The following is a 16,845-nucleotide window of genomic DNA, read 5'->3' on the forward strand; positions in this document are numbered from 1 at the left end:
CCAAAACCTGATTTCAGCTTTTTCACTAGTTCATGGTGTTATGCTGCATGCAACATTCATAAAAATAAACCACATTCTTGCTGTGCGTTATTCTCTGCTCAACATTATAATTCTTTGTTGTTTAAAAATATGTATCAAACAAATAATTTCTTGTGCGAAAACAATCGAATGCAAAGTATGAAAATGGCTCCAATGTACACAAATTCACAGAAAAGAAACTTGCTCGTTATGGATTCTTCTACAACGGAAAGGATCTACAGTGTGTTTATTGCCTGCATGCATTGAGACTGCATAAAGCGCGTACATGTTGTCTATCGTCAATTGATGAAGAAAGACCACTTAATTACTCTATAATAGTTCCTGCCTACACTTAGTTTTCTTCATTCGCTCAACAACATGGATCCGAGAAGTGGTTGGCTCCCGACAACGAATTGGAAGTGAGGTTAAAAAACTGTATTGATTGGTACGATGAGTGTGAAAGTGCAATTAGGAAATCAACTCCTGAAAATTATAGTTTGGCAAAGCAATTGAAAGACATTTTTCTAAGCACGGTGAATTAAATGATATAAGAGACTATCTATGTTATTATCGTCCTCATAATTTATGTATAGATAAGCTAATTAGAATTGAAGATGAAGTTATGTATTGTTGTAGTGAAATGTGTAAATAAACGTTTTCTGCCTTCAAACGATTTTTCATTCCGATATCCCATTCACGTTTTTTAGTTTAGTTGCTGCTTAGAGCTAGAGCAGACAGCACGTGTGGGGTAATCTTTAGTGCACGTGCGCCTATAACACGTGCATCTCATCAATTTAGAGCTAGAGCAGACAGCACGTGTGGGGTAATCTTTAGTGCACGCGCGTCTATAACACGTGCATCTCATCAATTTAGAATTCTTTCCCCCTCATTCGAGTCACGCCAAACATCTGCGAGATGCAGTGTTATGGTTTTTCAAAATTCAAAAAATTATCTCGTCTCTTGATGTCAATTTCATTTAATGAATTTGATTCAATTGCGAAGAATATTAAATTTTCAACAGGATGTCAAGATGTTGATTTACCGTTAACAAAAACAGAAAATGTACACTTTTCGATTCTATCTGAGATTTTCGAACTGCTCAATATTCTAGACAGCGGTCATCTACATTATGATTGTACAAATGATTCGTCATTATCTGTTGTTAAAAATTCTGATGAACTTTGGAAATGCTTGTACGATATTGCAGATAAAAAATGTAAAAGAACGTAGAGATTTATAGCATTAGATGAGAGAGAATTTCTCAATTCAATTAGATGTAGAGAGAGTCATTGACCTCACTTTGGATTAGAGTAATATGGATTCACTTTAATCTGTCACCAAGGGAATTTTTCCCTCTCATCTATACTGGGAGAGAATTTCTCAATTGATTCTTATCTCCTTTCCTTTCGGAAAGGGTGCGGGAAAGAGATGGCACGAGTAAAAGAAGGAGATCTCTATCTCTTGAGCCTGTCATCGTAGTATATCATTGGAGCGAAATGGATTCACTTCAATCTGTCAGTATAGCATTAGATGTAGAAATATGAATTCACTTTAATCTGACACCAAAGGAATTTCTCAAAGTGAGTCTGGCATTAGAGCGAAATGCATTCACTTCAATCTGTCAGTATAGCATTAGATGTAGAAATATGGATTCACTTTAATTTGACACCAAAGGAATTTTTCCCTCTCAAAGAGATTTTTTCCCCACATCTATCATTCACCTCAATCTGTCAGCATAGCATTAGATGTAGAAATATGGATTCACTTCAATTTGACAGTAGAGAGAGGGAATTTTTCCTCCTAAAAGGGAAATTTTTTTTCCCTTACCTGGAGAGAGAGAGAGAGATATCTTACCCCCCTCACCTCCACTGGAGAGGGGGAAGGGGAAATCTATTTTTAGAAAGAGAGAGAAAGATATATCTCCCTCTCTCTCTATCCCCCTCACCACCACTGGACAGGGGGAAGGGGAAATCTATTTTTAGAACACCCCCCGCCCTACAGGCGGGGGGAAGGGGAGGAGGGATGGACGAGGGGGGAGAGGGGGGAGGGGAATTTCGAGCAAAAAAGCTTCCTTGAAGTATCAACCTCCCTCTACTGCTGTTCACATCAAGCTGATATTTGTGACAGCCATTATAGCTTTAATCATGTAAGTAAACACGTGATCAGACTATAATTTTCAATTATTTGTATCAATTAACTGCGCCCGGTTCTACTCAGAATAACAGAGGCACAGGTTTCTTTCTTTAAACTACAACAGTACTATCACCAACAGGAGTCGAGTCGGAGCAGTGGTAGCGGACGGTCGTGTTTCGAGGAGCGCAGATAAGATAAACCGTTTCTTGTTTATGCCTTTAGAAATCTTTTTTCATCGTAGATCTTGTCCATAACCTAATAACTTACTTTATTAATTTATTCTTTCAATTAATACGTAATAATCTTTCTAATAATAACTCATCATTAATAACATCAGTAATAAAATCGGTATTGTACCTCTCAAAGTCTACTAAAGTATTTAGTACTTGTCTCTCTATTTGAACTTATTAGTTGCGAATTCAATCATCAGTAACCATAATCAACCAACTTAGCTGTATTAAACTGTATTGAATCGTAAATTATCTCTTTATAAATTTTAGGTTTGAATTACTCTTACTCATAATACTAATATATTTTTTATCCATCCAGGAAATTGAATAAACTAAATTTTTATATATCTGATCATTACCAATAAATATTTCACTGTATAAATTCATTACCATATAATCGGATACAGGCCATTGAACCTTAAATAAAATGAAAAATAAATAAAACAGGAGTTCTACTATTTTTCTCTTTGGGAGGCTGGTGGGACTGTTTACCGCTACTCCTGGAAACTATTCGTCCACTAGCATCCGTCATAATGGTCATTGAACACAACTTATTTGTACATCTATATGAGATTTGTCCCTTCTGGGATACGTAGCTTTTTCGAAATTTGAATTCGTCAACCCACATTAAACCATCCATTACACTAAAGTCTGCAGTCAGACTATTTCGTTCTGAATTAGTCATATTTTGATGAATAAAGCAAGTAAACAGCAAAACAAAAAAAACTTAAATTAGCCAACAGATTATCATGCAAGCAAGCTAACACATATTTATATTTTTAATACTAATATAGTAATCTTGCATCCTATAAGCCTATTTCAATTCTTACAGCTCATCATGAAAAATTAATTCAGTAAGATTATTGTTATAGTTGAGCGTTAAATATTCCACTAGGTAATTGGTATCAGAGCATGCCACACTTAACTTTATTTTTTGAATCATTAAATTTATCTGACAATCAATATTTTCATTTATATCTCAATACGGACTTCCTATGTGCTTAGTCATGCAGCATCTATTATTCCGAAAACATATTCCTTCTCAATCAATTAGTAGTAATATCTATCATTAAAGTGTTGGATTAAATAAAATAAATAGATAAATCAGTGTTCCAAAGATGAATTTAATGCGTTCATAGTTGTTGATTGTCAGTAGATGGTCCAGAAAATACGCGATATACGATGAATCACACAGAATTCCATATTATTTCCATCTTCCATTTTAGAATGAATATAAGCTGAGCTAAATTCAAAAAATTGTAAATTATTCTGTCATTCTTCAGTAATTAATGAATGCAATATGAACAACTCTCTTTCATGAGGTGAATCATTTTTTCCAACATTTTCCAGTTTCTCAATGATAGGGGAGTTATAATTATTTGTATAGGTATTCTAAGGAACCATTATCTTCAGCTGGTACCAATCAACTAAACTTCAACTCCAAACCACCGTATTAATACCAGTATACAATTTATAAGTCTATTACAGCTGTTAACTTTAGATGCTAAATCATATTATCACAACATTATCTTCAATCATGATCATCTTCCCGTTCATCGGTAGCCGCTGGGCCGACAATTTTGGAAACATAGGTCTGTAGAATGGATTAATAAATAATTGTTATTAGTCCCCCTATCAAAATTTCTATTCAGAAACCATCCCCAATATTCACACAACATATTCCTAAAGTTTCATGCCGTTCTGTCAAGTAGTTTTTAAGTCTATAGGGAACAAACAAAGTAACAAATTAACACATAGTCATTTTTTATATAAATATATACATAGATTATTTCTTTCTTACATAATTATCTTTCTGTTGTTCCACTTATTTTTTTTCTGTTACAGTTTCTCGATTGATCAAAGCACCACAGGCTGCATCGTTCGTCACCTCTGCCTTTAAGCGCGTTATCACCCACTCCAATAAGCCACCCCAATATCCTTAATACGCAATAGAAGTTCTTATCGACTGTGTATGACTCATTAATATCCATGTTTTGTATAAATTTATGTGATAGGCTTACTGGTATTAATGTTGATGTACCGTAATGTTTTTTGCTCATGTATAATTGATAATAATACATTAAAAATAAATATAATGTTAAATTATTATTGTTGGTTTTTATTGAACGAGCGTTAGCGAGTTCTCACTTTTGACTTACTGAGGGCCAAAGTCGTCCGTCTGTTTGTATGCTCTGCAATAACTTTAGAAAGAATTGATCAATCAGTTTCAAATTTTAAACACGTATTCTTCAAACCTTTTTACAGGTCAAGTTACAGGTCAGTTACTTTTTACAGGGACACATACTACCGCACCGCGCCAGCACCGTCACCATGTTTGTTGCCCGCGCCGTCACCGACTTGTTCAGATTACTTTTTGACGGTGAAGGTGCGGCCTCGTTTAAGGCTGTTCGGTACACCTTTTATTATTTGAATTGGATAATATTTTTTCAATATAATTGTTAAGATCATTATAAGAGTGAGCAAAAGTGGCAACTGAAATTTTTAAGTGGTATAATAAGCAAGTTATGGGTTGTAGAAGTGCTAACTTTCCAGATTCCGTTTTCTTTCCAGATCATAAACGGTTTCGACTATATTTTTAGAACTTCTCTTGAAATTTTAAAAAATTATTCTTTCCAAACTAAAACATTTTATTCCCCATTTCGTTCATAAATAAAAAAGTAACATTTTTGCAAATTTGATCACTTGTTTATTTTGGCATTAATCGCGAAAAAACACATATTAGAACAAAGCCAATGATATACTGAATGTATAAAAAAACTCCAATGGAAAATTCAAAACCGTTTATGATCTGGAGAGAAAACGGAGTTTAGCACTTCAACAACCCATAATTCGCTCATTAGACCACTCAAAAATTTCAGTTGCCACTTTTTCTCACTCTTATAATGATCTTAACAATTATATTGAGAAAGATTATTCAATTTAAATAAGAATAAAAAGGTGTACAGAACAGCCTTAACATAGAGAGTGAAAAACTTATTGAAGAGATACAGAATTTATCAGTTTTGTACGATCAAAGTGATGAGAAATATGGTTGAACGGAAAAATAAGTTAAAGTAAAAGTAGAACCAAATAAGTTAAGCCAAAGGTATAACAGACATAATATAGTAAATAATTAAATAAACAACAAAAAGTGTAAAATAAGGAACCCGTGATTGTGTCTTGAATTTTAAATTTAAAACAAATTACGTGTAGATGCAGAAGGCAGAAGATAACAATTTTATTGCTGGATATATTGTCACGATGTATATCGTAACTAATGAAGGGAATTGAGTTTAGGGCTCGTTATAAGACGCTCGGTTATCTCTGATGGAATCACAGAGGTCAACGAGCAAGCCAGCCGCTGGGCTACCGCTCAGCAGTGCTGCGCATCCTTACTCCCCTCCCTCTCGGCCACTGAGGGAGGCTCGTGAAAGGCTAGTAGGGTAGTCTAGTTCGGAAAGCCAGTGCGAGCGGTCGAGAGAGGTGAGAAGGAAGCAGCGAGCAGCTAGCAGCATAGTACAACTCGTGCTTTGAGTGTACTCCGAATCCTTCGACGACCGGGAGTTGTGACTGAGGCTAAAGGCGGCTAATCTCAGACACTGGAAGCTCCGCGGTTCAACACACACGTAGACGAGTGTTGTTCGACTTTTAAAACGGGTTTGGACTTCAGCCTGCCTGTTACAACCAACAGCGACACGTCAGGTTTTGGTCAAAACCTGACTACATCTTGGTACATCATCGGCGGAACCTCGAAGCGCAAGAGGACCTCAAGAAAGGCTAGGGAAGCCTTTGCGAGAACTCCGAGACCGATCCGGACCCCAGGAGGACACCCGGTGCCCGAGGACTTGGACATAGCATTCAAGAGAGAAGTCCAGTGCGCGGGCTTCCGCAGCTTTCCGATACCATCCGGAATCGCAAGAGGACCTCAAGAAAGGCTAGGGAGAGCCTTTGCAAGAACTCCGAGACCGATCCTGACCCCAGGAAGACACCCGGTGCCCGAAGACTAGGACTTAGATAAGTCCGGTGCGCAGGTTCCCGCAGCTTGCCGATACCCTCCGGAATCGTAAGAGGACCTCAAGAAAGGCTAGGGAGAGCCTTTGCGAGAACTCCGAGACCGATCCGGACCCCAGGAAGACACCCGGTGCCCGAAGACTAGGACTTGGAGAAGTCCGGTGCGCGGGCTCCCGCAGCTTGCCGATACCATCCGGAATCGTAAGAGGACCTCAAGGAAGGCTAGGGAGAGCCTTTGCGAGAACTCCGAGACCGATCCGGACCCCAGGAAGACACCCGGTGCCCGAAGACTAGGACTTAGAGAAGTCCGGTGCGCGGGCTCCCGCAGCTTGCCGATACCATCCGGAATCGTAAGAGGACCTCAAGAAAGGCTAGTGAGAGCCTTCGCGAGAACTCTGAGATCAATCCGGAGCCCCGGAGAACACCCGGTGCCCGAGAATAGTGACCCGGTGAGCGACTCCAGTTGGTAGATCTAAGTCACACTAGAGGATACATTGTGGCAATCGGGAACATTATTCCCGTCACAGAGATCTCCTTCACTGCAGATACCGCAGCGTTCCTACTCCTTTCACTCCACGCCCAACCCTGTTTGGCAGTGCGAAAGCACGGCCCCTCTTACCTAAAAGAGGGAAACATTTCTCTAAAGTACTCAAGGCCCTGTTTCAACCCCCAACTCGAACGAGGGTGGTTGGCGGACACCCCACCAAGACTCCTGTCCCCTGCTGCGGCCCACCCCAGACGCCGACTGAGTCTAGCCGGCCCAGAGCGACACTGGGAATTCTAGTAGAAGAAGGTGTGGGCAAAAATCTACTCAGAATATATTTCCGATACATGTATTGTTAGGCACTGAAATATTTATACCAGTACTATGATTCTCATTTTCTGTGTCTACAGGTAATAAGTTAAAAATTGAAATTATAAATTCAATTCAGATGTAACAAGATTTAAATAGTGTTCTATTATCAACATTAGTTTAACACATTCAGAAATCAGACCGCAGTAGCACTACAGAACTGAGACACTGCTGTCGCCCGGATATGTGTGCTCTCCCACCGCCATTACCGTGTCGTGGGCTTAGCTCGGCCGTACGTCGGCGCGGGCTCGGTGAAAGAAAGAAAGAAAGAAGAAAGAAAGAAAGAAGAAAGAAAGAAATATTTATTGCCAAAATTATTAAACAAATTTCACAAATGTGAAAAATATAAAAATTTTCTTATAAAATACATTACAAAAACTTAAAATTAAAATATTTTCCATTTAAAAATCGATTATAATATTATCATTGGCGTTACCAGCAAAACTAAGTAGTTTGAGCGATGGCAACGAGTAATCAGTCGGCTATAATTAGTGGCTTGAGATTCAGTCGAAAATAGAAAAAATATAATAAAGGAAAAAAGAAACATATGGAATGTATGAAAAACTAGAAAAAAATAATAAAATTTCAATCCAAAAAGAAGAAGTACTAAGAGTGAAATACTAAGAGAGCAGAAAAACTAGAATGAATTCATAATAATTTAAAAACTCAAAAGAAAAAGAGATGATTCATGTAATTATTAATCTACAATTCACTGTGCATATGTAATCCATTTAGTAACATAATGTAATTCATTTGTAGCATATATGCAATTCCTTTTGTAAGCAAAGAGAGAATTAGAAAAACAATACAATACAGTACACATGACACAAAAATAAAACTTAAACTCAGAGAGAGAAAATTAATCTGGGAGTATAGCCCTACTAATGATGAATTCAGAGGAACTGAGGAAGACAGTATATGTACATCAAATTAAAATATTTTAGGTATGATATCTTCTGTCTTTATCCAGCTTTCAATTTTTAATTTAAGTGCTTTTGTAGGTTTTCTTGCAATGAAATGTTCTGGCATAAAATTAATAAGCTTTTTTGTTGTATAGTTGAATTGCCTTCTGCATATAGTTAGATCTGTTCGAGGAACAGAGCATCTATTTACTGATCTAAAACTATAATTAGTTGAATGAGGTGTAAAAAGATGTATATGGTTGCTGATATATTTAACAAGATTTCTGATATACAGTTGCCTAACTGACAGAACTCCGAACTCCATAAAAAGTTGCTGGCTAGGGTACCTTCTATGCACTCCTAGTGCTGCCTTGAGGATACTCTTTTGAATAATATTTAGTTTATTGAAATGAGCATTAAAAGCACCACCCCAGACCCTAATTCCATACTGAAAAACTGATTGGGCGTATGCAAGATAGACCATTTTACTTAAAGATTTCTCTTTTAGTAAGCTCAATTTATAGAATTTATGAATAATGAATTTCATCCTGCTACACATCTTATCTATATGCTTATTCCAAAGTGACACCTAAATACTTTGTTTCAGTTACCCTGTCTAACACAGGACATGAACAACTCATATCATCATTGTTGGGGTCATTTAAGCAATTCCTTTTATGTACTCTAACTGCATTTACATTATCTATTTTGTCAGTTGGCTGTGTACTCGAGTTCGGAGAAAATTTCATATAAACACTTTTTTTATAATTCAATGTCAAAAGCCAAGACCTCACCCTGCAAAGTCCACTGTTAGCAAGAGATATAACACTGTCCCACGAGGATCCAGTAAAAGCTAATACAGTGTCATCCGCGTAAGACAATATCCTACACCCCTGAATAGGAAGACTCAATAAATCGTCTATGTAAGCTAGAAATAGAATCGGGGATAATACTGTTCCTTGAGGTAGGCCAAATCCTGACAAAGCTATTTTACTCTCCCTTCCATTCAAATTAATCACCTGTGTTCTGTTTTCCAAATAACTAGCAAATAGTCTTAATACTGGACCACGAAAGCCATTTCCTTCAAGTTTCTCAAGCAGGTTTGAATGAGGGATGGTGTCATACGCCTTAGCCAGGTCCAGGAATACAGCTAAAGTTTTTTTATTTGACTTATAGTTATTTGTTATTATATTTACAAGTTCAGCCATGGCATCCTCAGTGCATTTATTTTCTTGAAAACCATATTGATATTTGTTTATTAAATTGAATTTTTTCAAGTATGGAACAACCTGTTGTTTTATATTTTTTTCAAAAACTTTGGATATATTACTTATAAGGCTAATTGGACGATAATTGGTTGGGTTTGTTTTATCTCCTGACTTGTGTAATGGAATTATGTTGGCAATTTTAAAATGACGATTGGCGATTTTAAAATCGGTGCGGTTATATTTGTCCCGGCCTTGAGTCTGCACACAGGCGTTTGCTTTTTTCTATGACTGTCTGCTGCAAGATGACACATGGCAAGATGAAATACAAAAGGTTGCAAACAAGTTTGGTTATCAGTAGTGTACTATAAATATCGGGGACCGAGCTTCGCTCTGGAGTACAAAAGCATAACAATTTATTACGAAAGAAGAAATTAAAATAACATTCATACAGAAATGTTCTATCTAATCACAGTAAATTGAGATTAATTCCCAGAGGAATGCAAAAATTTCCCTCACAAAGTCCTAGTTGCAGAAAAGCCGGTTAAATTTTAATCCTGATTAACTTCACGTGAACCAAATCAGAGAAGACCATTTCAAAAAGATGGATCTACTAATAGCCCGGCTTTTTTGCAACCGGCACTAAGTACCTGATTGAATGATTACAAAAGTTCAACAGCTGAGTCATAGTTTTGACACAGTCCCACACACATGAACTCGCTCACTCACTAACTTCCATCACCAACAGACGACGAAATAACTATTATCAGCTATTTTCCAAGGATGAATAATAATTATCCTTTTAAATTATCCTTTTTAATTATCCTTTTATTCGCCTTCAGCGAGTTTTCCCAGGGATGAGACCTAGTGCAATCGAATCTTTATATTATAAACCTACTATCTTCTGAATTTCGTGAGAATCGTTAGAGCCGTTTTCGAGATCCAGTGAAATACAAACATATAAACATCTAAACATGTGAACAGAAGTTGCTGTATAGGATTATTATGATATCTGGGCATGAAATTTAAATTATGTACAATACTCTGAATAAAACAAGTTGAGACTTGACTAAATATCTTTATTGCCAATTTGTGCAAAATATTTCAATATTCTTGCGCAAGTCCTTAGGACTGAATATAATTGATTTAGAAAATTGCACTGATGATGTGAAATTAGAAGATATATCAAGTCATATGGGCTTTCATGAAAGATTTTACACAATTCGACAACACGGATATTTTGTTGAAGAATCAATTTATTTTATTAAGAGTAGATTTGCGCAGGAATCAATTCTGCCAATAATTGAGCAGAAGAAAGCTTGTGTCGAAAATCGATTTCAGGCTTCTTAGAAAACAATTTTTTAAATGTTCGATATATCACACAAAATGGTATTGATGTGGTTTTTTAGGACCTGGTATTCTCAAACGATTATTTTCTTATAATAGTCCTACAGTATTGTATTATTTTTTTAGCACAGGCATTCATATTATGCAGACCATTATAGTCTTTCAAAAAAGATTATAAGCTTGGTGTACCAGTACTTTTTATTACCGTACTTGATACTGGTGGATTTGAGTACATTAGGTTCTTTTTTGTAATATTCATTTTGTTTTGTAAATAAATTGATTTATCTAAAAAAAATGACAGCAAATTATATAATACCATGATATATAATAGACTGAACCCAAAACTGTCTCTCTCAAATTTTAATAGATTAAATGTTTTCAAATAAATAAGGTTTGATTTCACATTGCTGAAATTTAGTCCAACTCTATAAAAAAAAAATAAACTAAGAATTTTAAATTTCCAAAGTTCCATGGAACCGGTGACTTATATTGGAAATGGAATAAAAAAAATTAGAAATGAAGTTTAGTTTACATTGAATTCAAATTATACAAATACTAGCAAGAACCCGTGCTTCGCAATGATCTATTTTAAAACTTGACAAAATGAAAACTTGACGTAATGAAATTTTGAAGAATTCAGAATAGACCTATAACCATGCTTGGTTAATTAAGAATCTATAAGCAAAATTTCAAGTTAATTAGTCCAGTAGTTCAGACGTGATCGTGCGTCAAACATAATTTTCCTATCCCGTACGTGTATAAGCCAGCTCTTCACTTTATATAATTATTATAGATATAGTTAACGACTGCAAGAGTGGTGAAACTATGATAGCGCCAGAAGTGTCTCAAACACAATAGTAGGTACTACATAAACTTTTTGAAAGTGATTTGAAAAAATGTTAAAACAACAGAACTGAATCCTTATCATTCTACCTTCATTTTGAGAGGCTTTTGTTTGAGCCGAATAGAAATCTATTTATAAAAAATTAATGTCTGTTTGTGTGTTTGTTTGTTCCCTGTAGACTTGAAAACTTCTTGACACAACGGCGTGAAACTTTGGGAATATGTTGTGTGAATATTGGGGATGGTTTCTGAACAGAAATTTTAATAGGGGGGCTACTAATAATTATTATTTATTAATCCATTTCACAGACATATGCTTTCGAAATTTTCGGCCGAGCGGCTACTGAAGAACGAAAACATGATCATGATTCAAGATCATATTGTGATAATATGATTTAGCATCTAAAGTTACCAGCTGTAATAAACATAATTATCACCCTGTGATAAATTACTGTGTACTGGTATTAAAACGGTAGTTTGGAGTTGAAGTGTAGTTGATTGGTACCAGCTGTTGATAATGGTTCCTTAGAAGACCTATACAAATAATTATCACTCCCCTATCATTGAGAAACTGGAAAATGTTGAAAAAAATTATTCACCTAATGAAAGAGAGTGTATATATATATATATTATATATATATATATATATATATATATATATATATATATATATATATATATATTGTATAGTATATATGTATAGTTTTCATATTGCATTCATTAATTACTGAAGAATGAAAGAATAATTTTCAATTTTTTGAATAATTTAGCTTAGCTTATATTCATCCTAAAATGGAAAGAATATGGAATTCTGTGTAATTCATCGTACATCGCATATTTCCTGGACCATTTATCGACAATCTACAGCTATTGAATATTTTTCTTTGAAACACTGATATAACCTTTTTTTTAATTGAAAACTTTACTGATAGATATTACTACCAACTGATTGAGAAGAATAATATGTTCTCGGAATAATGAATACTGCATGACTAAGCACATAGGAAGTCCGTATTGAGATGTAAATGAACATGTTGATTGTCAGATAAATTTCATGATTCACCAAATAAAGTCAAGTGTAACATGAGATACATTGGCGGTACGAAGTTCGCTGGGTAAGCTAGTTGTAAATTAAGCTTTATTATTAATAGACAACGTTGAAAAAGACATGCTCAATCACCAGGAATACTATAAATCTGTAGAACGTTTACCACGTAAAACACGTGGTAAGCTCGCGCTCTCAATCAACGCAAAATCAATTCCATCAGCTAATTGATGAAATTGTTTTAAGCTTTCCAATGATTACAACATATGTTAGAATATCATGTGTCAATTATCTCAGTTCCATATGGCGTTCACCTTACCATAAGCTTACTTAATAGGATCCTTTTTCATCCTTTGAAACCCTTAGAGGCAAAATATCTCAAAATCCGCTCTTAGTGCGCGTCTAGCATGTTTGAAGAATATTTGTGCAAAGTTTCAAGTCTGTAGGACAATTAGTTTGAGCTGTAGTGTGATTTTACATCAAATTTTTCGAATAATGCCCTCTCCTGGACCCCCCTGTGCTCCTGATCGAAATTTTTCTGCATAGATCTAATTTTTTTTCGTAGCTGAACAAAAAAGTTCCTCATGACTTTGCTGTGCAATGAGCGGTCAAAAAGTACAAAATTTTGGGGGGGCCCCAGCTCCCTCAGGGGGGCAAATTTCTGAAAATCCTTTCTTAGTGGATGTTTTCAGGCTACCATAAACAATCGTGCAAAATTTCAAGTTTTTAGGCTCAGTAGTTTGGGCTGTGGTGTGATTTCAGTCTGTCGGGGCTTAGCCTTTTATAAGTATAGAGATTGGAAGATTCATGTTGAAAGTAAGCTTACATCAAATTTCTACCTAGAAAACAATATATTTTGAATTAATATAATGTGAAGTAGGTAGCCTACCGTATTGTTATGAAATGATAGCTTAATGCACATGACTTTGCTGATATTTCAGCAAAGATTGTCATTACCGTATGGAAAAATAGATTTTAAGATACCATTACAGTAGTCTAACTTAGTTGAATGGTGAAATCAAACACAAAATTTAATTGTTTATAATCAGCATTCAACTATAAGTTACTGTGGTATCTTGAAATCTATTTTTCTATAATGACAATCTTTGCTGAAATATCAGCAAAGTCATGTGCATTAGGCTATCATTTCATAACAATACGGTACGGTACTTCACTTTTTATTAATACAAAATATTGTTTATAATATTATTTCAGAGAAAATCAAGAGCCGGATATCATAATATGTGATCGAATTCTGTAGAATAAAGTTTCTGAGTGATTGAACTGTCGTCGCTATGAAAAATAGAATACGCTAGTTTGAAAGTTCCCGCTCATTCCAGTCCACCCAATAGCGCTACTTCGCACTAACTTTTTATCCAATGAAATTTCAAATGTGCAAAAATAATGTGTAGTAATGGTGTAGCCTACAATTCAAAACTTCCCATAATTTATATTCCTGAATTATAAATGGGTTTTCAAGTCCTCAGGCGAGCAGGAAAAAGATTTTATAGGTAGTTTCAAAAAATGATTACATGACAGTTTCTGTAAGTACACGGTATCTACGTTAATTGATGAAAAGGACCGCTCGACTGATTCCAAACCATTTTTGGTTTCAAATAATATGGTTAATTGCTCTTTTCAATCTAATACGTCGTTTTTGATCAACTTCACAGGAGATATAATAAATTTATCATCTCCAATAAAAAGGATCAACTTTAATCTCTTTCATCTTCTAAAATCATCTCAACAAAAAAATGAGGTTTGGGCGTATGGAATACACCCCCCTTCCCCGACGTTGACCAGTGCCTGTTTTTGACCCGAACAATATGGTACAGTAATCCTATGCTTAATAAACACAACTAAGGGCCAAGCCACATGAGTAATATTTTCAGACGGCACGACAGACAGGAAGCTGTCCGATTGGCAGATAGGGTTTGCGTTCGGGAATAGGCCTGATAATCAGCCAATCGGAGATATTTCTGCCTTGCCGACTTGTTTCAAACGCTTCGTTAGGCTTGGCCCTAACTCTATTTGGTCAACTACGGTAAGTATAGGCAACTCGGTAACACATAAAAATTGTCAACTATCAACATTATGATGTTGACTACAGCACCTTTGTATTTTCATTATGATAGGTAATCGATATTTCTACATCTCATCAAACACTGTATCAGAAGTAACTTAAAGATGCGTTTACACCAAAGTTATTAACTTAATCCTTATAGATTCTATTAGATTGAACATAACTTGAACATGCATAACAGCATTGCTAAACCTGTAAATATCATAATTAACAGATGCTTTGAAGAAGGTTTCTTCCCAGATGAATTCAAAGTAGCCAAGATTGTACCTTTCTATAAATCTGGTGATGCTAAAAATCCGACTAATTATCGTCTGATAAGCTTGCTCAGCGGTATTTCAAAGGTTATGGAAAAAATTATAAAAAAGCTTCTTACACAATATTTGAGATTGAAAGATTTTATTCATCCCAGCCAATTTGGTTTTCAAGAAGGCAAAAATACAGAGGATGCTATCTCGTTACTAGTAAAAACTTTAACTGAAAATTTTAGTAGAAGAAAGAAATCTATTGCAATATTTATGGACCTCACCAAAGCATTTGATACTATTCCACATTCAAAACTTTTGGAAAAACTTAACCGTATTGGAATTCGAGGATTACCCTTAAATCTTTTCTCGAGTTACCTGAGAGGGCGATCACAGATATTATCAAATGGGAATAAATCCAGTACTGAATATATGCTCGACTATGGTTTGCCACAAGGAACTGTTCTTTCTCCAATCTTATTCATAATATACATAAATGACCTCTTGAACCTGCACTTGAAAAATGGTCAAGCAATTTCTTTTGCCGATGACACTACTTTAATTTTTTCTGGTCAAACTTGGGAGGCAACTAGAACTTCAGCTGAGAAGGGTTTTTCGGAGGTCAAAGCTTGGCTTGACAATCATACTCTAACCTTAAATTATAAAAAGTCTTTCTTTATTACTTTTACACCAAATACTGCAACTCAACCATTGAATCAAATAATTTTGAAAAGTCACAAGAATAGCTGTAACGGACAAGGTTCAGGCTGTGACTGCCCTTCACTGGAGAACTCGAAGTCTGTTAAATACCTGGGAGTAATGATTGACCAACATCTAAGATGGGATACTCATATTCAGTCATTATGTCATAAAGCCAAATATCTAATACAAAAATTTTATAGAATTAGCCTCTTGAAACTACCACAGCTTGCCAAAATGACCTATTTCGCTTACGCTCAATCTGTTCTGCAATACGGGATAAGAGTCTGGGGAGGCGCAGCTGAACGACACATTGGTAATGTTTTCAACATACAAAAACATATAATAAAAATTGCACTTAACAAGCCGCGGCTCTACCCGACCAGAACACTTTTCGAGGAAAGCAAAATACTATCAATCAAACAGCTCTATTTAAAAAACCTAGCATTATACGTGGTAAAAAATAAAAATTATTTAATATCCGATATACTCCATACCATACACGTCGAGTTTTTAGATCTTCTGACATGACTGAAACAAATCTTAGTGTTTGTAGGATGCAATTTCCTTATAGGTGTGATAAGCTTGTGAATATAATTCCCCAAACCTTGTTTGCAAATTCTCCACCAAATAAACTAAAGATTGAAACCATAAATTGGATCAAAGCATCCACTGACTTCTCTGGTAACATAAGATAGTATTTTTGTGATTTGGATCGTTTCTCACTACTTTCTCCACTATATCAGAGCCCTAAGTTTTTCTAGCCCAATATTATCATTCGAGCTTACCGTACTCTAAAACAGCTTTATGCTTTTCTCATTTGCGTTCCTGTTGTGCTGTCTAGCCTAGCGATGTTTAAAATGTAAAACTCCACTTTGAAGATTCTTCTACCTGCTTTTCAATTCCATTATTTACTACTTTTTTTGTATGTATTTTTTATCTCCTACTTTTTAATCCTACTTTATTTCATATTATTTTATGCCACTTTGTTTATAAATTTTTTTAATCTATTTCTTTTTGAAGCTCACGAACGGACGTAAGTCTTGTGAGCTCCACATTCTATTTCTTGTAATAATTTTTGTATGTACATTGTCAATTTGATTTTCTATGTTGTACAAGAGATGAATGAATAAACTTGAACTTGAACTTGAACTTATCAAACACATGATGAACATTATAAGTGAAGTCAAGTTTTGTTAAGTTCCGTTTCAATCTAATAGAATCTATACCGGTA

At 35.3% G+C, this 16,845-nt stretch overlaps 1 long non-coding RNA gene across 1 annotated transcript; it reads left to right on the forward strand.

The window, feature by feature from the left end:
• The first annotated feature begins 2,114 nt into the window (after nt 1-2,114).
• On the forward strand, nt 2,115-4,490 carry LOC120354986. Its single transcript, XR_005573357.1, has 2 exons — nt 2,115-2,164; nt 4,227-4,490. It is a non-coding gene; the product is annotated as an uncharacterized LOC120354986 (long non-coding RNA).
• Nucleotides 4,491-16,845: the final 12,355 nt, after the last annotated feature.

The sequence above is a fragment of the Nilaparvata lugens genome, chromosome X (genome assembly GCF_014356525.2).
Source record: "Nilaparvata lugens isolate BPH chromosome X, ASM1435652v1, whole genome shotgun sequence".
In the NCBI taxonomy this organism is placed as follows: Eukaryota; Metazoa; Arthropoda; class Insecta; order Hemiptera; family Delphacidae; genus Nilaparvata; species Nilaparvata lugens.